The sequence below is a fragment of the Symphalangus syndactylus genome, chromosome 7, assembly GCF_028878055.3.
Source record: "Symphalangus syndactylus isolate Jambi chromosome 7, NHGRI_mSymSyn1-v2.1_pri, whole genome shotgun sequence".
Lineage (NCBI taxonomy): Eukaryota > Metazoa > Chordata > Mammalia > Primates > Hylobatidae > Symphalangus > Symphalangus syndactylus.
In genome coordinates this window covers 34,144,196-34,167,664 of record NC_072429.2, presented here as the reverse complement: position 1 = coordinate 34,167,664, position 23,469 = coordinate 34,144,196, and the positions used below count along the sequence as shown (strand labels likewise).

Below are 23,469 nucleotides of genomic sequence, written 5' to 3'. Positions count from 1 at the left end.
AATATGGACAGCCTCTGGGTTCTATATAATTATGAAGTTAGGTTTGTATTTCAGTTTCCAAAATAGCTTTCCAGGGCTGAACTTAGGTAACACCAGTGATAATGTTTGAACCACATTCCCAAACTCTGGAAGAAAGCCCACAGTTAACAGAAAAGTACATTTCCCCAAAGCAGGCCCAAGTCAAATTAATGACACTGCTTGGTTTAGAGTAGTTCAGAGAACCAAAATATTTGGCTGACTAAAAGCACAGGGTTTGCCTATATCCACTGCAAGAGAGAAATAGTAGTAAGGGAAGCCAAGAACCCAAGGTATATATTTGGGGGATTTTGTTTTAGCTTTTGTTTGTCCATATGCAAATGAAGACCTGGATTTGAAATACCTTAATGTTCAACTTTCAAGCTGGCAAACATACCTGTAAAATAGCTATTACACTGAAAGAAAAAAACAAAACAAAAAACAACCCTGATGTCATTTAGTCCATTCTGCTTTTAGATAAAATGACACTTACACATACTTGTCAGTCTAAATTTAAGCATCTGTTTTAACCCACTCTTCATCTCTCCTTCCACCACCCCATCTTCTAGAAGTAAGCTTCACACCCTGTCACCAACTTATTCTGTAATCTCTTAATATGGCCTCTGGAAGATTGTTTTAATTTACGGTGCTTATCTCTAGAGGTTGTAAGACAGGGCCCACTTAAGTCTTGTTTCTCTCTTATTCCTTTATCGGGACTGATAAAAAGAACTAGAAGTCACTCCTTCCTCCGTTCCTCATATTCTGTCCCAATCCCAACTCTTCATACGTGGAGCTCTCAGAATATACAGTGGAGTTGGCCTCTTTCGTTATTTTTATCTATGCTTGGGTTACATGGAGAAATCCAAACTAATGTGTCTTTGTGCCTTTCAACTCATCCTCACGGTGAGGGTATAATTTTAAAAATTTCTTTATCTTTAAAATTTTACCTTCATCTCTCTTCCACGATGCCTCACTTTCCAGATTCCAAGACGCCTCATTCTCCAGATGCATTCGTGTTTATTCATTTCTTTCTCCAGCTCCCTCTCTCATTCTGTCCCTTTCAGACTACCATCTGGAAAAAGATAACATATGACAGATTTTCAGAAATAACTCAGTGGTCTGAAGGCTGTGCTGATGGTGTGTGAGGATAACCCTGTGCGACTAAAAACCTGTGCATCATGGTGATGATTTTCCTGGCATTTGCGTCTACTTTGGCTTCATAGATTAAGGTTCTAATGAGACATTTCTCAGTTCTATGATCTGTACTTTGCCCCTTGACTGCCACCTTGGGAGACGGAGTAAGGGATGATTGATTCATATGGCAATTCATATTATTTTGGCTTATTGATCAGCTTTCCGCTAATGACTTAATATCTTAGCCCCATTGTGAATGCAACTTTCTCCCAGAAGTCATCTGATATTGAAACTTTGAAATATATATATATATTTATATATAATATGTATATAAATATATATTTTAATTTTATCCTCTGAGTATTAACTGAGCATCATCTGAACTTCTCTTATAAATACTCCTAACAGGTATTTATAACTATAATAAAGTATGAATGTAATTTATGGGAATCTATTACCATCTATAAGTACCCTGAGGCCAAAATTAATGTCTAAATGAGACTTCTACCCACCATGGTGGCAAATATGACATTTTGTACATCACAGTTAATAAGGATATTTGTTGATGGATAGGTGTATAAGTTAAAGAAAAGGAGGGCAGAACAGGAATCAGTATACTAACAACTGATTCCACAATAGAGGAATAAGGGATATAGGTACTGATAGTAGAGTCTGGGGGAAGAAAGGTCCTTAGTACCAAAGTCAAAATGTATGCCCAGAGGACTTGGTGTAGAGACCTGTGATAATTATGACTTAACTGAAAACAGGAGAAAGATAACTTTAGCCAACCACCTGAAGAATCCAGGAGCTTGGCTGGCCAGCCTTAGTGTTGAATCAGCAGGTTACAGCTAATAAGGTACAGACAAAAAAAGAAATGATTATCAAGCATTTATCACGTGCCAGATACTATGATTAAATGCCTGACCTCTTCCTCTCCCTTTCATTCACTCACTCTCATCCTCATTCTCTCATTTGTTTTTAGTAGAAAGGAAGTCTCATGCCTATTGTAATAAACCAATACTGTGCTATTCAGTATTGTTCTGGTCATCTGAAAGCTTTATAGAGTGATGTAAAAGGTTACCTGTGGTTGTAATGTTAATACTTGTGAGGGATAAAAAAGTGGAGGAAATAGAATTGGGCAAATCTAACAAGTCTTGGACCACCCAATGGGAAGACACAGAGCCAAGAGGTAACCCACAGTGGGCAAAAATGGCCAAACTCTGATAACCCCATCATACTGAGTCATTGGCTGGGGATGCAGGCGAGGAATGTGGCATCAGCTGGAAGGATGGGGCAGATCCTGAAGGTCCTAACATTTGGAGGGTATCAGCTCACTGTATTTCTTAGAATTGAATAGCAAGTTCCTTAAGAGTGATCCAAATGGCATATGTCCCTGGCTGCCATACCACATACATGAGTTCTTAATTGATGTATATAGACATTCTAATGACATCATGCTTTTCTGATTCTAGTGTACTGCCTCATAGATTCATAAATCTATGAAAAACATCTAGTCCAATCATTTACAAAACACATTCCAGATAGTTCCAGATTTCCCCCAAAGATGTCTCTTGGATCACTGTAGGAATCATAAAAGAAGAGAGAGTAGCCAGTTGCTGTAACCTTTCTCCCAAACACAGTGGCTTCATTTTCTTGTGCTAGAGATTTGGGCTTCCATGTGAGATTCCATTTAAAAAGTAGTCTCTGCTACTGATAAATTAAAAGTGTAAAAAATCATTGATATCTGGCAGTGAATATCAGGGGCTTATAACTTTTCAGAGATTAATAGTTTTATAGTGGGTACCAGGAACTACACATAACCCAAAGCCAGTCTTGTTTATGCCATAGTCACACACATGGGAATAGCCATAGAATAGTGTAGGAGATGGGTGAGAGTGGTGGGAGAAACCAGAGAGAAAGAGGCAGAAAGGAGCAGGCCTTCAGAAAGGTCACAAGGCTCTGCATAGCTTCAGGGGAGAATAGCTGAAGGCAGCTGTTCTCTAACTCTGAGGCAGAGGGCAAGGAGTAGATAGATACAAGGGAATGTAGGGGAATTTGTCTTAAACGAGCTTATTTACTTCCATTGACCAAGAGCTGACCTTTGGTCATCCACACATGCTTGATGTTCCCTGAAAGGGGCACAATAAATGTTACCAACAGATTGTGTTTGCTCCAGGCTATTGGCATTGTGCCTACATTGAGTAAATGCAAGCAACTCCAGCTTCTCGGGGCTGCTGCACTTTGGCCACTAGAGCACGGCAGTACCCTAGCTGCTCTTACACTGCATACCTGTGTCTGAGTACTCCTTTCATCTGTCAGTCGGCCAGCGTCTGTGGGGCAGACCTGGCAGAAGAGTAACACCTAGAGACCAATGGGGGAGAGTCAGGTTGAGAAAGGGGATGGGATTTCCTCAAGGTTACAGGATAACTAGGGGCAGGAATAGGACACCAGTGGCCTGGTCTCCTGAATCCCTGTGCACTATTCTTTTCACTCTGCCATTATGTGCCTATGACTCAGCAGACCCAGACAAAACTCTGAAAGTACAATAGATGCTACTGAGAGAGAACTGTCAAAGATCATTAGTATCTACATTAAAAAATTAATATGTTGAAGGGATAGCTGTACTCCCATGTTTATTTCAGCATTATTTACAATAGGTAAGATAGGAAAGCAATCTAAGGGTCTATCAATGAAAGAATTAGTAAAGAAAATGTGATATTTATACATAATGGGATACATACATCCTTTAAAAAGAAGATTCTGTCATTCATGACATTATGAACGAAACTGGAGGATATTATGCCAAGTGAAATAAGCTAGGCACAGAAAGACAAATACTATGTGATCTAACTTATATGGTGAACCTAAAAACATCAATCTCATAGAAACAGAGTAGAAAGGTTACCAGAGGCTGAGGGGAAAGGAGATGGGAAAAAGGGAGATGTTGATCCAAAGGTACCAAGTTGCAGTTAGACTAGAGTTTTAGTGAACTATCATACTCCATGGTGACCACAGTTAATATTGCATTGTATATTTTGAAATTGTTAAAAAATCAACTTTTAAAATATGGTTTGTATATATCATGGAATACTACTCAGCCATAAAAAGGAACAAAATAATGGCATTTGCAGCAAACTGGATGGAATTGGAGACCATTATTCTAAGTGAAGTAACTCAGAAATGGAAAACTGAACATCATATGTTCTCACTGATGAGTGGGAGCTAAGCTATGAGGACACAAAGGCATAAGAATGATATAGTGGACTTTGGGAACTTAGAGGAAAGGGTGGGAGTGGGGAGTGAGGGATAGAAGACTACACATTGGGTACAGTGTATACTGCTCAGGTGACAGGTGCACCAAAATCTCAGAAATCACCACTAAAGAACTTATTAATGTAACCAATACCACTTGTTCCCTAAAAACCTATTGAAATAAAGTTTACCATGAAAAAAATGTAGGCTTTTAATGTTCTCAGTCACAAAACAATAACTTGCTGAGGTGATAGATATGTTAAATAGCTTGAGTGACTATTTCTATAATGTATACATAGATCAAAATATCACATTGTATTGCATAAGTATACAGTTATTATTTGTCAATTAAAAATTAATAAAAAAATTCTCATCACATCACAGTCCCTGGAGTAGAATCCTTTTTTTACAGAAAACTTAGTGAGATACCACAGTACAATGAACAAATGAAAGTTGAGCAGCTCTGATTACAATTGCGGGTGGGGGTTAGTCCAAGTCAGAGGCTTCCCACCCTATTTGGCCTTTCTTCCTCTTCTCCTCCCACATTATGGTCACCCCTGAACACTCAGTAGAGCTCTTGGCCTCTAAGTGACATGATTTAATAAAGAGGAATGTGCCGAGACTCAGAACAGCTCGGCCGCTTGCAGTATTATAAGTGGATTAGTCATAAAATGAGCTGACTCATCATGGCAGCCCACAGTAAGACACTGCCTTTGAAAGCCAACTCCTATCCTTTAAAACCAGGCATTTTAGAAAGTTTTGGGCTTAGGAATTATTCTCTCCTGTGTTGTAAGTTTGAAACTGAAGGCAGCCACTGATTTGAAAGTATTCATGGGGTTCAGGTCAAGGTTAGGAAATTCATTTCCAAAGATAAACTAATATGAAGGGAAGACTGCTACCACTCTGGAGCAGTTGATGCTGCAAATCAAACCAGACAAAGCAATTTACATCTGTCAACTGCCTGTCTTCCCTTAGGAGCAGGTAATGGGCTCTTAGCTCACTAAGGTGGCAAGAAGTACCACATTGTGGAATGAATTCAATTACCTGCTGAAATGTATATTTTGACTCCCCCAACTCTGCTGTGGGGAATGAATTTAACTTCCTCTATCTATCTCATTAGCAAGGCGGGCTGTTGACCATTCTGCCAGAATGGGTCTCCATTCAGAGAGCTGTAACACACAACCCTGGAAACTAGAAAAACAGTCAGCAAGCCACAGTGAGGACCTTCCCCTGAGCTTCCCATTGGTTGTGCTCTCCTCTCCCCACATGACCACTCCTACCTGCCCTGAGCCCCAGGCTGTATCAGTCTCACCAGTCATGTCACTCCCACCAGCTGCTGCAGAGACACACTCAGGAAAATCTTATTGGGAGCTGCTCAGTCCCTTGAGGCAGAAAATACGATTAGATTTCCACGCCTTCCAAATGCAATACTGCATGCAGTTGGTCAAGCGAATCACTGAGCACTTTTAATCAGTCATTTCACGGGGAAGTTCCTGGGGCCTTGGGCATGGTCAGACTTCCAGGAAGGAGGTATAGGAAACACTCTTGGGAAAGCGGCCAAGGCTGTATGGGCCCAGGCTCAGCTAGATGTGCGGTCGAGGATAAAGCAAGTACAATTCGAAAGGACTTCACAGTTTACAAAGCACAAATGTGCTCATTATTTGAAGTTCTAAACAAATCCATGAGGTAAAGCTAAAAGGAGGTATTCTTCATTTTTTAGGTTTTATTTTAAAAAATTGAGTTCATGTAAATAGTTGCTAACCCAATTCCATGCAGTTATTACCAAAGCTGAAACTAAAAGCAGGGTTTTGTGATTCCAAGTCCCATATTGTTGGCATTTTCTTGCAAGATGCTAAACACGCACAATTATCAGTAACAGCAGCAGCTAACATTTCATGAAGTACTATATACTAGGGCCCTGCACAATGCATTTCTTGTGCTGTCTTCACAGACATCCTGTGAGATGGGTACTGACATCGCTGTGAAGCACAGTGAAGCTGAGAGTGATTGTAATCTGCCGAAGGTTATCTGTCTCCAGGTTGCAGCACTCTATGAGGCAAATTTGTCTTCACCTATGCCACTAAAACTTCCTTAACTTCAGGGAAATTGGATTGATCCACACATGTAGTTTCTCCCTTCTACCCTTAAACCTTACATAACTTTGGGAGAATCTCACATACCATTCTCTCAGCAGCCCTAAAAAGGTACCTACTTACAAGGCTTGAGAGATGATAGAGGGTAACCCCGGAAATACGGTTATAATTTTGCTTCAGTTAAAAAGTCAACAAGTGTTAGTAATGACAAGAATCCTTCTACATTAAAAAGAATGCTATTCTTTTCATCTTATTTCTTCCTCTGTTCTACCATCCCCGCCCCCAAATATCTACCTAGGTGATAATGTCACAAAGTTGGGGGGACACAAGGATTATTGTGTTCTGTGTGTCCCTTTGATTCGTGTAATGCACAGCTGAACCCTTCTGTTGCTTGAGAAGGCCCTTTGATCCTAACATCTTTGAGTATGAGGCAGGAGAAGGCTAGGTAGAAAAAAAAAGAAGCAATTTCAGAAGAGGGTAAGACAAAAGCCGAATGTTCAGTGTTCCTCTCTTGGCATTTTGAGTGAGGTTGTGGTTGAAGGGCACTTGCAATTGTGGTGGCTTGGACTGAATAAGTCATGAGAACTGGACATCAGTCTAATCCTGTTTCTTTGCATTCTGAAAAGTGGAGTAGGAAGTAAACTGGGAAAACAATTGACACTTTTCATAAGTTTTCTTAATGAGACATTTCTTTAAAGAGGTGCAAGAATAAACTTGAAAATAAAGCCTTCTTGCCCTTGGGTGTCCTTCCTTTGCTTTGCTTATTACTTGATCAAGTCTCATGCCAGCTTCAAGGTCTTCCAATGCCAAGAAAGCCTTCCTTAACTCTTCTACACACTCAGAAAACACCATAGCATTTATTGCCAGTACTCAAAACAAGTATTGATTATATAGTTACACTGTTTTCTAATTATTTAGTCTGGTAGTCTTAACCTCAGGATACTTGAGGGCAATGATCATATTGTCGTCCTCTTCCCAATGTATCTTATGCCATTTGCAACTTAGTAGGTCTGTACATGTAGCCAGTGATAAATAAACCTAAGTGCCTGTTAATAGTGATATACATTTAAAACTTTATCTCTCAGTAATACAACTTGTATAGTGCCTGAGTACAGAACACATGTGTTCATATTTGGGCTAATAACTCTTGGTGAGGGAAGAGAATTTGCAAGTTCACTATTAATAAAATAATTTTAATCTTCTCTAATGTTTTTAGAAATTTCTAAGCCATAAGACTTCTAAATACTTGTACCATTCAATGATATATGTGGATCACATTTTATTTTTTATACAGTCACACGTTAGACATATGGTGGGTTTCGTTCCAGACTACTGCAACAGAGTGAATATTGCAATAAAGTGTGTCATACAATTTTCTTTGTTTCCCAGTGCATATAAAAGTTATGCTTACACTATACTTCCTCTCCTTGTAAATTTCCATTAGAGCTCTTGGGTAACTAGGTGCATTGTCAATGATCAGTAACATTTTGAAAGGAATTTTTTTCTGAGCAGTTCTCAACAATGAGCTTAAAATAATCAGTAAACCATGCTGTAAATGAATGTGCTGTAATGCAGGCTTTATTTCTAGAGCACAAACAGAGTATATTTATTATAATTCTTCCCCCCCCCCCCCACTGAGATGGAGTCTTGCCTGTCACCCAGGCTTGAGTGCAGTGGCACAATCTCGGCTCACTGCAACCTCTGCCTCCTGGATTCAAGCAATCCTCCTGCCCCAGCCTCCTGAGTAGCTGGGATTACAGGCATGTGCCACCATGCCTGGCTAATTTTTGTATTTTTAGTAGAGATGGGGTTTCACCATGTTGGCCGGGCTGGTCTTGAACTCCTGACCTTGCGATCTGCCCACCTGAGCCTCCCAAAGTGCTGGGATTACAGGTGTGAGCCACTGCACTCAGCAGATTTAGTATAATTTTTAAGGACCTTAGGATTTTTTGAATGCTAAAGGAGCATGAGCCTCAACTTCAAGTAACCAGCTGCATTTGCCCTTACAAGAGACTCAGCCTGTCCTTTGAAGTCCAGCATTGACTTCTCCTCTGTAACTATGAAAGTCCTAGATGGCATCCCCTTCCAATAGAAGGATGTTTCCTCACCATTTAAAATCTGTTGTTTCATATAATCACCTTCATCTATTATTTTAGCTAGATCTTCTGGGTAACTTGCTGCAGCTTCTACAGGAGCACTTGCTATTTCAGAGTGCACTTTTCAGTTATGGAGATGGCTTCTTTTATAAAATCTCACAAACTCATCTCTGCTAGGTTCCAGTTCTTCTGCAGCTTCTTCACCTCTCTCAGTCTTTACAGAATTGGACAGAGTTAGGTCCTTTCTCTGGATTAGGCTTTGGCTTAAGGGAATGTTGTGGCTGGTTTGATCTTCTATACAGACCACTCAAACTTTCTCCATATTAGCAACAAGGCTGTTCACTTTGTTATCATTTGTGTGTTCACTGCAGTAGCACTTTTAATTTTCTTCAATAACTTTTCCTTTGCATTCACAACTTGGCTGTTTGGCACAAGAGGTCAAGCTGTGGCCTGTCTCAGCTTTTGACATGCCCTCTTCACTAAGCTTAATCATTTTTAGCTTTTGACTTCAAGTGAGTGACATGTGACTTTTCCTTTCACTTAAACACTTAGAGGCCATTGTGGAGTCATTAACTCGCCTGACTTCAATATTCTTGTCTCAGGGAATAGGGAGGCCCAAGGAGAAGGGAGAGAGAGAGGTTGGGGAAAGGCCAACCTATAGAGCAGTTAGAACACACAGTTTGTTGTCTCCTATAGTCACAGTTTGTAGTGTCCCAAAACAGTTATTAACATTAAAGATCACCGATCACAGGTCACCATAACAGATATCATTTAAAAGTTTAAAATGTTGTGAGAATTACCAAAATATGACACAGAGACACAAAGTGAGCACATGCTGGTGGAAAAACTGGCACCAGTAAAGTAAGGTTGTCACAGAACTTCAGTTTATAAAAAATGCCATATCCATAAAGCCCAATGAAACAAAGGATAAAGCAAATGCTATATCCTAGTCTAAGTAGCTCCAATGAAAGCCTAAGTCCTTCATTAAACAAAATGGAAAACTAGCTTAAAATACGTATTTTTGAATATTAAATCAACCAAAAGCAATATATTGTGGGTTAACTTGTGTCTACCACTGGAGGAGAAGCGTCATTGCAATATTTAACAAGTATTTTAAATTTCTCAATGCAGAAGCCATTAAGAAAAATAAGACAACACATCAGATTCACAAAATGGCATGAGAGAGAACACAAGAAGGCTACATTTTGATATGTTTCTGTCATTCAGAATAAAGTCTTGGGGGCATAGTACAGAAGATTCATTAGAGAGCTCGAAGTTGAGCTAGCCCAATCCCCTCAGGTAACAGGTGAGGAAACTGAACCTTAGAGGTGTTAAATTGTGCATTTAGAGTTCCACAGTTGAGTGGTCAGGCAACTTGGTTCTAGTCTCAATTCTGCCTCCAATACGATATAAGCACCTTAAGAATATAAAGATGACAGATATGAAGGTAAGGTGGAACAGTCTAGGAAAACTTACATAATTCTTTACTTATTTTATTCACTGTTTCTCTTCAAGATAGGTGGGAGGATATTTGTCTTTTTAACTTTGGAAATTCTACGGCCTAGAATATTAAAGCGCTAGAAAAAATTGAGAGCTGAAAACCAAAGAAAGCTTATCCCTATTCATCAGATGTAAATGTAATGATTTGACTATCACTGTCATTAACTGGCTAATAACTATGACCCCAGGATGTAGTTTCTACCCAGTTAATGGGCTCCATAGTAAAGCTATGAGTTTATCTTAGCTGCTATGACTGTTGGTTTCAGTTGCTTGTATTAAGGGATGAGCAGGTTCTGCTGATTATCCACATAATAAGAGATCATGTCCAAGGGCCTTCAAAAAAAAAAAAAAAAAAAAAAAAAACCTCTCATCAAACAAAATAGGAATTGTGCCTGAGAAGGAAGCCTTGCAGAATAACATGTTGATTGACCCCAAATAACCCTCGCAAATCACACTTAAGGGAACTTGATCATACATTTTCTCAGCCACAATTTAAAGCAATTGTGAATCACTAAGTGCTGGGGGATTGTATCTGCTGACACTTCGCAACTAAGATTTTCCCAAGCTGTTTTCACTTAGCCTTTCAGCTAGTACCCACCCCTTGTAGGCATAGGCATAGCTTCGTGAAAAATACAGAGTCAAGTGTGGCTGAGCTGGGCTCTAAGTGCAGGGGCTATTTCTGAATGCTTGGCCAGATGGGCTCCAAAGGAAGAATAGGTCCTGACAGTCCCTACATCTGGTATCTTGACCATCCTCCAAGCCAAGATCCACTTCTTCCTCCTCCTCGTTTTTTTTTCCCTTTAAAAATTGCTTTCCTTTAAACATTGTATTCCTTTATTCAATCTATATTTAATGAGCATACATGATGTGCCAGGACTAAGAAAGATGTGAAGAAAGCTTAAGATATGTTCCTTGTTCATTCTGACCTTGCAATTTAGTTTACAAGATGAAATATACACAAAAGCATTTTTCTAGATTTTACCTGATACCTACTATTTCTACTGTCACTCCTCTTGAAATTACCACTTTTGCCTGGACTATTGCTATGGCAATAACCCCAACTGACATCCCCTTCTCCATTTTTGTTAAAAGGTCAGTCAGATCATTTTAGTTCTTTTTCAGAAAGGCTCTAGTGGGTTTGTATCTCATTCAGAGTAAAAGCCAAAGCCCTCCCATGACCTACAGGCTGTCTGTGACCTGGCTCTATTTTTTTGCTTGACATGATTTTCTGCTACCTGTCATCTTACCTCACTCTGATCTGGCCCCACTATCCCTTTGCTGTTCTTCAAACACAATAATGGCTCAAGCATGTTAAGGCTTTTGCCCTTGCTGTTCCCCTATGTGGAGACGTTTTTCCCTAGCATACACATAGTGTTCATCCTCATTTTATTTAGGCTTCTTGTCAAATGTGAATTTGCTCTAAACCACACTCATCACTCTTTTGTCGCCCAGCCTCATTTTTCTTCTTAGTATTTAAAAGCACTTAATGGGTTAATGTATCTGTTTCCCCAAACTATGTAAAGAGACATTGCTTAGTTCCCCAGTATATCCCTAAAACATGGAACTGTGACTGGCACATAGTAGACTGTTATTACATTGGTCAAACTGGAAAACTTAAATGCTTCAATGACAAGAGACAAATGAAGGAGTGAATAAATGGAGTGTCCAGATGAGCTTCCCACTCTCTAGTAAATGAAATCCTATCGCTTTACCTTGGCCTTCAGATATTTTTCCATTAGGGATACTTTCAGATTCAACCAACAAAATGCTTTATGAGCAGAAGTTTAAGCAATAAAGATGCTCAATTAGGTCATACAACAATATGCTGAAAGGGAAGCAATCGTGACCCAGCAGGTGCAAAGATGTATCAAAGACAGAATCTCTATGTTTACTCTCACTATCCTTAGCATGTTCCCTTATAGCTTTATGACCATAAGACCGTGGCTGTACAACCAGGCAGCATGTAAATATTCGAGGCATAGAAAGTGGAAATGGTAACAAAAGTGACATTTAACCCGTTTTTCAGGAAAACAAGAACTTTCCCAGATGGCTTTTCCTAAGACATTTTCTATTATAACTGTGCAATTTATTCATCCCTCAAGGAGAGAGAAGTTTTTCATTTTTCCAGCCTCTAGGGAGACGTTGGGCAAAGAAACGGGTTGTAAATGTGGTTTTGTGTAGTCAACCTCCACTATCTGTCACCTAATGCCTTCTATGATATGATCCCCCGACCTGATTTCCCACCATTCCACTATACACAGTCCTTGTTCCAGCCCAACTCTTTACTGTTCCTCAGATACTTCTCTTCTTTTTAAAAGGGTTTAAAAACTCTTAACAGAAAAGTTGAGAATATAGTACAAGGAAGTCCCATATCCCACCCTATTATTAACATCTTCTATGAATATGGTACTTTTTATTTACAACGAATGAATTAATATTGATACATTATTGTTAAAGCCCATACTTTATCCAGATTTCTTCAGGTTTTACCTAATGCCCTTTTTCTTTGTTAAAATATATTTAATTGATTTGTAACAATTATACATATTTTGGGGGTACATATGTAGTGGTACATGCATACAATTTGTAATAATCAAATCAGGATAATTAAGATATCCATTACCACAAATATTTATCATTCTATTGTGTTAGAAACATTACGGTTCTTCTCTTCTAGCTATTTTGAAATATACAATAAATTACTGTTGACTATAATTTCCCTACTGCGCTATCCAATGCGAGAACTTAGTCCTTCTATCTAACTGTATTTTTGTTCCCCTTTGACCAGCCTCTGTTCATCTCCTGACCCTCTCCCCTTTCCAGCGTCTGGTAACCACCATTCTACCCTCCACCTCTATGAGTTACACATCTTTAGCTTCCTCTTATAAGTGTGAACATGCAATATTTGCCTTTCTTTGCCTGGCTTATTTCACTGAATATAATGTCCTCCAGTTCCATCCATGTTGCTGCAAATGACAGGATTTTATTCTTTTTATGGCTGAATAGTATTTCATTGTGTGTGTATATCATTGTGTGTATATGTGTGTATATATATTATATATTCATATATATATATATATATAGATTCATCTGTCGATGGACATTTAGGTGAATTCTATGTCTTGGCCATTGTGAATGGTGCTGCAGTACACATGGGCGTGTAGATATCTCTTCTCTATACTGATATCCTTTCTCTTGGATATCTGCCTAGCAGTAGGATTGCTGAATCTTATGGTAGTTCTGTTTTTAGGATCCCATCCAGAATACCACATTTAGGTGTTATGCCTCCTGAGGCTCCTTATCACTGTGACAGTTTCTCAGACTTTCTTTTTTTGAGATGGAGTTTTGCTCTTGTCACCCAGGCTGGAGTGCAATGGCATGATCTTGGCTCACTGCAACCTCTGTCTCCCAGGTTCAAGCGATTCTCCTGCTTCAGCCTCCCAAGTAGCTGGGATTACAGGTGCCTGCTACCATGCCCGGCTACTTTTTGTGTTTTTAGTAGAGACGGGGGTTTCACCATGTTGGCCAGGCTGGTCTCGAACTCCTGACCTCAAGTGATCTGCCCACCTTGGCCTCCCAAAGTGCTGGGATTACAGGCGTGAGCCACTGCACCTGGTCCAGACTTTCTTTCTTTGTGATGACTTTGACAGTTTTGAAGAATACCAGTCAGGTTTTATAGAATGCCCCCTACTGAAATTTGGTTGTTATTTTTCTCATAGTTTTACTGGGGTGATGGGATTTTCTGGGAAGAGGACCACAGAGGTAAAGTGCCATTTGCATCATATCATATTAGTACATACTATCAACATGAAGTGTTGGTTAGATTTCTGTACTATACAGTTATGTTTTTTCACACTTTCCCTACTTTGTTCCTTGGAAGGAAGGTCACTATGTATAGTCCATGCTTAAGGAGTAGGAAGTTATGCTCCCACCCCTTGAGGATGGAATATCTACATAGGCTATTTGGAATTCTTCTGCATGGGGGATTTGTTTCTTCTCCCTCAAATCTTTATTCAGCCATTTATTTATGTAAGTATGAACTCATTAATTTTTATTTTATACTTTGGATCATAATCCAGTACTGTATGAATCTCCTGGTTTGTTTAACCATTCACCTATTGAAGGACATCTTGGTTGCTTCCAGTTTTTGACAATTATGAAGAAAGCTGTCCTAAACATCCATGTGCAGGCATTTGTGTGGGCATAAGTTTTCAAGACAGTTGGAAAAACCTCAGCATTGTAACTATATTTGGCTTTGGAAGAAAATGACAAACTGTTTTCTCAAGTGACTGTACCATTCTGCATTCCCACTAGCAAGGAATAAGAGTCCCTGTTGTCCTGAATCCTTGCCAGCACTTGGTATTGTTATCTTTTAAAATATTACCCATTCTAATAGATATACAGTGGTATATCATTGCCATTTTAATATCTTCAAATTTTTATGCTCTTCCTCAGGATATGAAAATTCTGCCTTATTTTTATATGTTTTTACCCTTAAAAGCCAATTTCAATATCATTTACTCCATAAAGTATCTCTCCAACATTTCCCTTCCTAACAAGATGAACTTCTACCTTCACTAAATTTAACATTCAACATTACCTTGATATTTGAAAGTGACTATGAGATCTTCAAGAACCATGTTATCATTTTCCACATAAAATTCAACATTCTAAAATTAAAATGTTTCAACACTTTTGATGCTTACTGATAACTACTATGTAGATGGCAGTGAATAGGAAGCAATAAGCCCTCCTTGAAGCAGAGGTATTGGGAAGGCAACTTAGTTCATTTACCAATGCTGCAATTCATTGCACATACTAGTCTTACCCTATAGGGGATTCAATCATCTTCTCAAGTTCTATACTGCCATGGGCCACTGCAGGAACTTTTGAATTCTTGAAATTATGAATATTAAATCCGTGAATGCAAAGAGTCTACAGAACATTACCCAGGGCATACTTTTTTTTCATCATAGTGATTTTTGCTCATGTCTTATTTCATTTTTAGACTGTAAAGACTTGAGGAGAGAATATTTCTCTAATTTTATATTCAGTAAATATTTACAAATGAATATAAGTAGTACTACAGAGTTTTAAAAGGAAAGAAATATTCTTTTCTTACAACAGAATTAGCTGGAGTTTAACTGATTCCTTGAGATTTTAAGAAAACCTCTGAAAGATAGTAACATAACTCTAAAATAGACCATAAATTTAGTCATCTTGTAGAGAAAGCAGCCCCTGTATTAATATCAAAGCCCTTGGGAGAGACATGTGTTTCCTTTGTTCCCATAAAGGCCATGGCTAGGGAGTGAGTGATGGTGCTGAAGTGATCAGCTTGCTCATTGCCATGGCAGTGTAGCCACTCCTGCTGCAGTCAGCAGGTTCCCAGCTCTGCCTCTGCAGATTGAAGCCACCCACGTGATTTTTCTCTGTTTTTCCTACCTGACATGGGGCCTTTTATTGAACACAAGTCGGGGTTGGGAAATTTTGTCTCTGCTGGTGGGCTCATCAGGTGCCAGAGTATGGGTAAGCATAAAAGGATGGCTGGGGAAAGAGAAGCTGATAACCTCAGAGAATTGCTGTAGGTTATCTCTGACACTCAGCTAGGGATCCTCTGTCTCTTTTTTTACAAAGAGCAAAAGCAGTTTCAAGGAGATACTTCTCAAGAAAATCCTCCTCAGCCCTGAGTACGTGGTTCTATATTTTGAGTGTTTCCAGAAGACAAATCCAGAACACAGGTGACTCCACAGACCTGGGACAGTAAAGAAGGGTCTTGAGTCACCAAAGTCAGTGTCCCTGCAGATTCCTAAAGTTTTGCCATATTCAGGGCTGATCTTGGTGAAGGAAAGGGCAATAAACCTCTGGAGGCATTTGAGGGAGTGGTAAATCATCCCCTAGTTATCAAAGAGAAAGCATTTCTTTTCCTATTCAATAGTATTTTTGAGCATCTACTCTACAGCAGGCACTGGAGATACAACATAAATTAAGACAGATGTGTCTTGTCCCTCATAAATTAAGTAGATCTTCAAATTCTAATTGTTAACTATTCCCTTGGGTTACATAATTTATAAGTCATCTATAATTCATACATTTCCTGACATTAACACTATTATCAGTAATTCTAATAACAAAATCTCCATATATTTAGAGTACTTTATGACTGTCACAAAATTCAGGATTTCCTAAATCAATCCTGGGAAATTTTCATCTCCATTTTGTAGATGAGAAGACTGAGGCTCAGAGAGAGTGCCTGACTTGCCCAAGTCCAAACAGTAGTCTTTCAATATGTGGTCTGAAAACTACTAGCATTAGAATTTCTTGGGGAAGTATTTTTTGAAAATGGACTTTTAGCAGGCGCCTTGCTTTACACTGGATTACAGTCTATGGAGGTGGACTCAGGAACCTTCATTTTTCAGTGGTTCTAACTGTCCACTCACTAACTACTACCATATACCTTAGTTGATTCGGGATTTTTAACTCAGATCTTCTGAGCCTTTCACACTTTCTACCCTATCATGGTGACAGCATGACCTGGGAGAAGTGCTGTCTCTTGGTAACCTGAAGCATGTTTGAGACTTAGTGTATCTTTCTCAGTACTTTCCTAGCTAAATGCTTCCTTGGAAAGGAAGCCTTCAGAATGCTGATTCAGGTTTTTTGTTTTTTTTTAAACATCAACCATCCTTCACCCATAAAGGCTGACCCCTTAAAGCACAGCACTGCTGTGAAGTGCTTGGATCACCATGAGCCTCTTGTTTTTTTGTTGGTGGCAGCATTTTGTCCCCGGAGTTTTCTGTTTTGACAGCTCATCAGAGCCCTGGAAGGTGGCAGGAACCTCACTGTTCACTTAAAGCTTAAGTGTCACCAGGGCATGCAGAGGAGAAGGAGGGACCTACGTAGAGGCAGATGAAATAAACGAGCTTTAGCAAGCTGAGTAGCCATTTTTCAAAAGTCAAGAGCTTCCCAAGATTTCAAGCATGGTACCTAGATGCAGTGGGATACACTATTCTCAAGGCTCTGGTTTGCTTGGTTTACATGTACAGACGGTCTCCAACTTAAGATGTTTTGTCTTATGATTTTTTGACTTTAGGGATTCATTGGAATATTAAATGCATTTTTGACTTATGATATTTTCCACTTGTGATGGGTTTATCAGCATGTAGCCCCATCATAAGTTGAGGAGCATCTGTATTGTTCTTTATAAATTATTGTTCCACAAAATAATGATCAATTTAACAAATATTAAATACCTATTATGCTATGGGCATAAAGATTATAACTGCAACCCTACCCTAGTAATAAAGCACTGAGCCGGGACTACAGACTTTTAAAAAGTAATTTAAAGAGCAATGTGCATTTCCATGGAGACATTAAGAAGGGTATTCTGACACTATATAGCAAGGTAAGTCAACATCACTCAGAGCTTCTCAAAGCGCAGTCTGAGAGCTACCTGGTCAGAAACCCCAAAGGATATTTGTTGGTAAAAATGCACAATGACTGGATCTACCCCTAGACACTCTGGGGATGGGACTTAGGAAACTATTTTTTAAACAAACAGAAAGAACTCCTTAGGTCATTCTTTTGCACACAGAAGCTGAGAATCACTGAGTAGGGAGTATTGGAAGATGCCAGGAAGTTGTCAAGGAAGGCCTTTGTGAAGAAATGGTATGGGTGCAAAATGAAATTTGAAGATTAAGGTTTAAAGTAATGGGATTTGGGCAAAAGCTTCCCAGAAGGAAGTAACAGCATTCATGAAGATCCAACATGATTGGAAAGGAGGTAAAAAGTCCTCTGGCTGGAGAATAAGGAGAAATATGGAGAGAGGCAGAGATAAGGCTAAGAATCCAGATGCAGGGCTATGTCAGTATTGCAAAGGATTGGATTTTATTTTAACCCCCTGAAGGGTTTTAGGTGAAGATGGAGCATAGGTAAATTCCTATTTTAAAACAAAAAGCATGAAGAGCTTTTGGGATCTCCAGAGAGGATGCTGGAGTATGAGGAGGAGGTTGTGGCAATAATTTGATGAGAAATCATGCTACCTTGGATTAGATCAGAGTCCATGAGAATGGAGAGAAATGATTGGATTTAAGAAGTATCAAGGAGGTAAAAATCAAGGGAATTCAGGGTTCCTGTAGATACAAATCGCCACCACGAGCATGTAGACTCTCTCTCCAACTTTGAGTATAGCAGTGGAGAGGATCTGTTGCTGCAGTGACGAGAACATGCTCTTTTCAAGGGACCTCCTGCCAACTCTCTCCCTTGTGGCCAAGGACATGATTTGGTTTGGATAAGAAAAGCCTGACTGGGGTAAAATTCTCAGTTCAAGGGGTCAGAAGACCTTCAGTTTGTTTCAGGCTCTGGCTTTAATCTCTTAGGCCCTGGCAGGATGGCCAAGAGCAGGCTGATTCACTGTTATATGACAGCAGATGAGTACACTTGAGAGAGCTATGATCCCTGCCCTCATAGGACTCACTCTTTGAAATATGGGTATGTGAATGTGATACATACGAGGGAAAAAGTAGAAGAATGCAGTGACTATTTAGATATTAAGAGTGAAGGTAAGGAGAAAAGTCTAGAAGGATTCACATGAACTAGTTTGGATACCTGGATGTTGGGAGCAGGCCCCCCGAAAACTGGCCAGAAACAAAATCTCTGCAGCACTGTAACATGTTCATAATGGCCCTAACGCCCATGCTGGAAGGTTGTGGGTTTATGGGAATGAGGGCAAGGAATACCTGGCCCACCCAGGGCAGAAAACTGCTTAAAGGTATTCTTAAGCCACAAACAATAGCATGAGCGATCTGTGCCTTAAGGACATGCTCCTGCTGCAGTTACTAGCCCAACTTATTCCTTTAATTGGGTCCATCCCTTCGTTTCCCATAAGGGATGCTTTTAGTTAATTTAATATCTATAGAAAAATGCTAATGACTGGTTAATATCTATAGAAAAATGCTAATGACTGGTTTGCTGTTAATAAATATGTGGGTAAATCTCTATTCAGGGCTCTCAGCTCTGAAGGCTGTGAGACCCCTGATTTCTCACTTCACACCTCTATATTTCTCTGTGTGTGTCTTTAATTCCTCTAGCACCGCTGGGTTAGGGTCTCCCCGACTGAGCTGGTCTTGGCACCTGGATGTATGGGGTTACTATTAACTGAGGTAAAGAAATCTACAGAAGAAAATGAGGCCTTACAAATAAGGCAAGTTCAATTTGGGGCATCTAAACTACAATGCAAGACCTGCAAATGAGAATGTTTAGTGGGTAATGAGCTACAGAATTTCATGATTTTGAAAAGAGGTCCAAGTCAGAGGCATCGCATGTCATTGCAAAAACTACCTTAAAACTTTTAAACAAATGAATGGCATATGAATAAATAAAATTCAACTAACAAAAGCTGTTGTTTATAGCAAAGTGCCAGCCTCATTTCTAAGGGCTTTGATTTAGTTAATCTTCATGCCGATTCTATGGATAGATATTCCTATGATTGCCATTTCAAAGATGAGGCACAGAAAGTTTGAGCATCTCATCCAGGGTTACACAGGCAGCAAATAGTGGGGATAATAGCATTGCAACCTTTTACAGTCTGGATCTATTGCCTTAGCTTTCAAAATGAGTTTCTTCTGCCTGTCACAAACACAGTCAATGCCATAGCTACCAGGACATCCTCCATCAGATTTCCCCTCTCCCTCACTCTAGAGCTTCTAAATGTCTTGATCAGAGATCTTGCTTTATTGGTCTTTTATTTATTATTTTATAAGTAAAGACACTGAGGGACTGAGGGGCAAAACAACTTCCATATAGTCACATTGTTGGGGAGTGGGTGAGCTGGTATTTGAACTCTGCTATTTCCTGGACTTACAAATTTAACTTCTACATATACTCATTACACAAAACCATAATTTTTAGTGCAACTTTTTGATTACTACTAGGGTAAAAAGGAAAAATGGCCATTGGTCTGGGAAATAGGTAAAGTGAATTACAGTCTAGGAAGTTTTTACTTTTTAAGTTCTGGGATACAAGTGCAGAATATGTAGGTTTTTTATATAGGTATACATGTACCATGGTGCCTTGCTGCACTTATCAACCCATCATCTAGGTTTTAAGCCCCACATTCATTAGCTATTTGTCCTAATGCTCTCCCTCATCTCATTCCCCACCCCCTGACTGGCCCCTGTGTGTGTTGTTCCCCTCCCTGTGTCCATGTGTTCTCACTGTTCAACTCCCACTTATGAGTGAGAACATGCAGTGTTTGGTTTTTGTTCTTGTGTTAGTTTGTTGAGGATTATGGCTTCCAGCTTCATCCATGTGCCTGCAAAGGACATGATATCATTCTTTTTTGTGGCTGCATAGTATTCCATGGTGTATGTATACCATATTTTCTTTATTTAGTCTATCATCAATTATGGGCATTTGGGTTGGTTCCATGTCCTTGCCATTGTAATTAGTGCTGCAATAAACATACATGTGCATGTATCTTTACAGTAGCATGATTTATATTCCTTTGGGTTTATACCCAGTAATGTGATTGCTGGGTCAAATGGTATTTCGAGTTCAAGATCCTTGAGGAATCACCACACTGTCTTCCACAGTGTTTGAACTAATTTACATTCCCACCAACAGTGTAAAAGTGTTTATTTCTCCACTGCCTCATTAGCATCTATTGTTTCTTGACTTTTTAATAATCATCATTCTAACTGCTGTGAGATGACATCTCATTGTGGTTTTGATTTGCATTTCTCTAATGATCAGTGATGTTGAGCTTTTTTTTTTTGTATGTTTGTTGGCTGCATAAATGTCTTCTTTTGAGAAGTGTCTTTGCCCACTTTTTGGTGGGGTTGCTTGATTCTTGTAAATTTGTTTAAGTTCCTCATAGATTCTGGATGTTAGACCTTTGTCAGATGGGTAGATTGCACCCATTCTGTGGGTTGGCTTTTCCCTCTGATGATAGTTTCTTTTGCTGTGCAGAAGCTCTTTAATTAGATCCCATTTATCATTTTTGGCTTTTGTTGCAATTGCTTTTGTCGTTTTCATCATGAAGTCTTTGCCCATCCCTATGTCCTGAGTGGTACTGCACCTGGATTTTCTTGCAGGGCTTTTATGGTTTTGGGTTTTACATTCAAGTCTTTAATCTATCTTGAGTTAATTTTTGTATAAGGTGTAAGGAAGGGGTCGAGTTTCAGTTTTCTGCATATGGCTAGCCAGTTTTCCCAGCACCATTTATTAAATATGGAATACTTTCCCCATTGCATGTTATTTTTTTTTTTCAGGTTTTTTGAAGATCAGATGGTTGTAGATGTGTTGTGTTATTTCTGAGGTCTCTGTTCTGGTCCACTGGCCTATATGTCTGTTTTGGTACCAGCAGTTTGGTACCAGTAGCTGTTTTGGCTACTGTAGTCTTGTAGTAAAGTTTGAAGTCAGGTAGTTTGATGCCTCTAGCTTTGTTCTTTTTGCTTAGGATTATCTTGGCTATATGGGCTCTTTTTGGTTCCATATGAAATTTAAAGTAGTTTTTTTCTAACTCTGTGAAGAATGTAAATGGTAGTTTGATGGGAATAGCATCAAATCTATAAATTACTTTGGGCAGTATGGCCATTTTCATGATATTGATTCTTCTTATCCATGAGCATGGAATGTTTTTCCATTTGATTGTGTCATCTCTTATTTCTTTGAGCAGTGGTTTGTAGTTCTTGAGGAGGTCCTTAGTCTAGGAATTTTGATTAAATATGTGATGTTAGATATGTAAAATTCGGTCCTTCTTAAGTAAAAGCTTAAAGATAAGATTAAGACTTAGATTAGACAGCCTATCAAGCTTTAGGACTTTTATAATTTTTAAATAAATTATTATAGAAAGAGGAAAAATATTGGGCCACTACAGAAAGCATCAAAACTAGCTTTAAAATACCACATTATTGTTGTTAAGTAGAGACTTCTTTAAATGTAATATCCCACTTGATGCTCCCCACCAGCATATGAGGTGGTACTATTATTAATCATCCCTGCCCCCATCTTTTTACAGAAAAGGGAGCTTACCCTTAAGTAAATAAGCTTCTCAAGGACACACACAGGTAGTGAAGGACAGAGACATTTCAAATCCAGGTTTATCTAATGCCCAAACTCTTAAACAATATGCGTCATTTCTTGTTGATTTATTGTAGAAGTGACTCCATTAAAATTGGGGTTTGATCAAGAGACAATTGGCGCAGGTAAATTTACCCTAGCAAACTGTCTGCATAAGACCAGTGAGTGAGGTATGCCACAAAATGAAAGCACTTCTTCCTTAGTGAGAACAGGGTTATTCATGCCTCTTCATCTGCTGTAAGTTCTCCAGCTTGCTCCTGATGATGCTGAAAAACACTGCAGTAGGCTCTACTACATTGACCGTGTGTTATGGAGAAGTGCAAAACTGACCATTTCGACTGTCACTTGGACCTTGGGATAAAAATAGGTGCTAGGAAACATGTAATAGTGTGTTGGATAGAGAGTTAAGTTTACACAAATATACCTCTTCATATGGACTCACAACAAGGTCTTCTGCCTGCTTCTTCACTAGATTTATTTTTAGTTTTGGCATTTTGAATTCTTACATTTAAAAATGATCTTACATATTCTCTGGATTTTAGCATATGTCTGGGAGAATCTTTAGTTGAACAATAAACAGAATGAACAAATGAAAGGTTGGGAAAAGAGAAAACAAGGCAGGACTGGCACTATGGATGAAATAAGTGATGGTATAATTTCTGGTTGCTTGAAGGCTATTCTTCCCCTGATTGTATAGCTTTAATTGCCTCAATTAGTGAGTCATTTGGTTCTTGGGGTACTTTCTCTTTGAAAATGAAAATGACTATTAAAGTCCAGAAATGGTCATTCATGGCTTAGTATCAATTAGTTTATGCAATTTGCTTCCTAATTTTTAGACCACTTCCTGAATTAGAAGAGCCTAAAAAATCATCTCATACAATCTGTCACATCAGTGAAGTCACTGAGGGCTAGAAAAGCACAGTAGTTTGATAAAAAATTCACAGGTTTTTTTTTTATAATCAGCCTTATAACCCAAGTAGGAAGACTGTCAGTGCACTGCTCTTTTCATCAATATTGTGCTGACGCAGATGTGAAAGTACATGAAAGTTGTGTAATCAAATGGTGTTATTGGCACAACATAATCTATAGTTAAGAGTGAGATGGAGACAATACTTTTCAAAAATATTTAACAACATCAAACTATCAATTGAAGAGCTCAGAGAACACCAAACAAACACACATACATGCCTGGACACATCATATTCAAATTGCTATAAGCTAAAGAGAAAATTTTGAAGGCAGACAGAAAAAAAGAGACGTTCTATAAAGAACAGCAAAAATAAGAAGCAGAATATACTTCTCAT

At 39.0% G+C, this 23,469-nt stretch overlaps 1 long non-coding RNA gene across 1 annotated transcript in view; it reads right to left on the bottom strand.

The window, feature by feature from the left end:
• LOC129486129 (uncharacterized) overlaps positions 1 to 23,469 on the bottom strand; it is a 324,309-nt gene that overhangs the window by 61,343 nt on the left and 239,497 nt on the right. The window contains exon 4 of the long non-coding RNA XR_008658864.2: positions 963 to 1,087. This is a non-coding gene — a long non-coding RNA (uncharacterized lncRNA). The remainder of the gene's footprint in view (positions 1 to 962; positions 1,088 to 23,469) is intronic.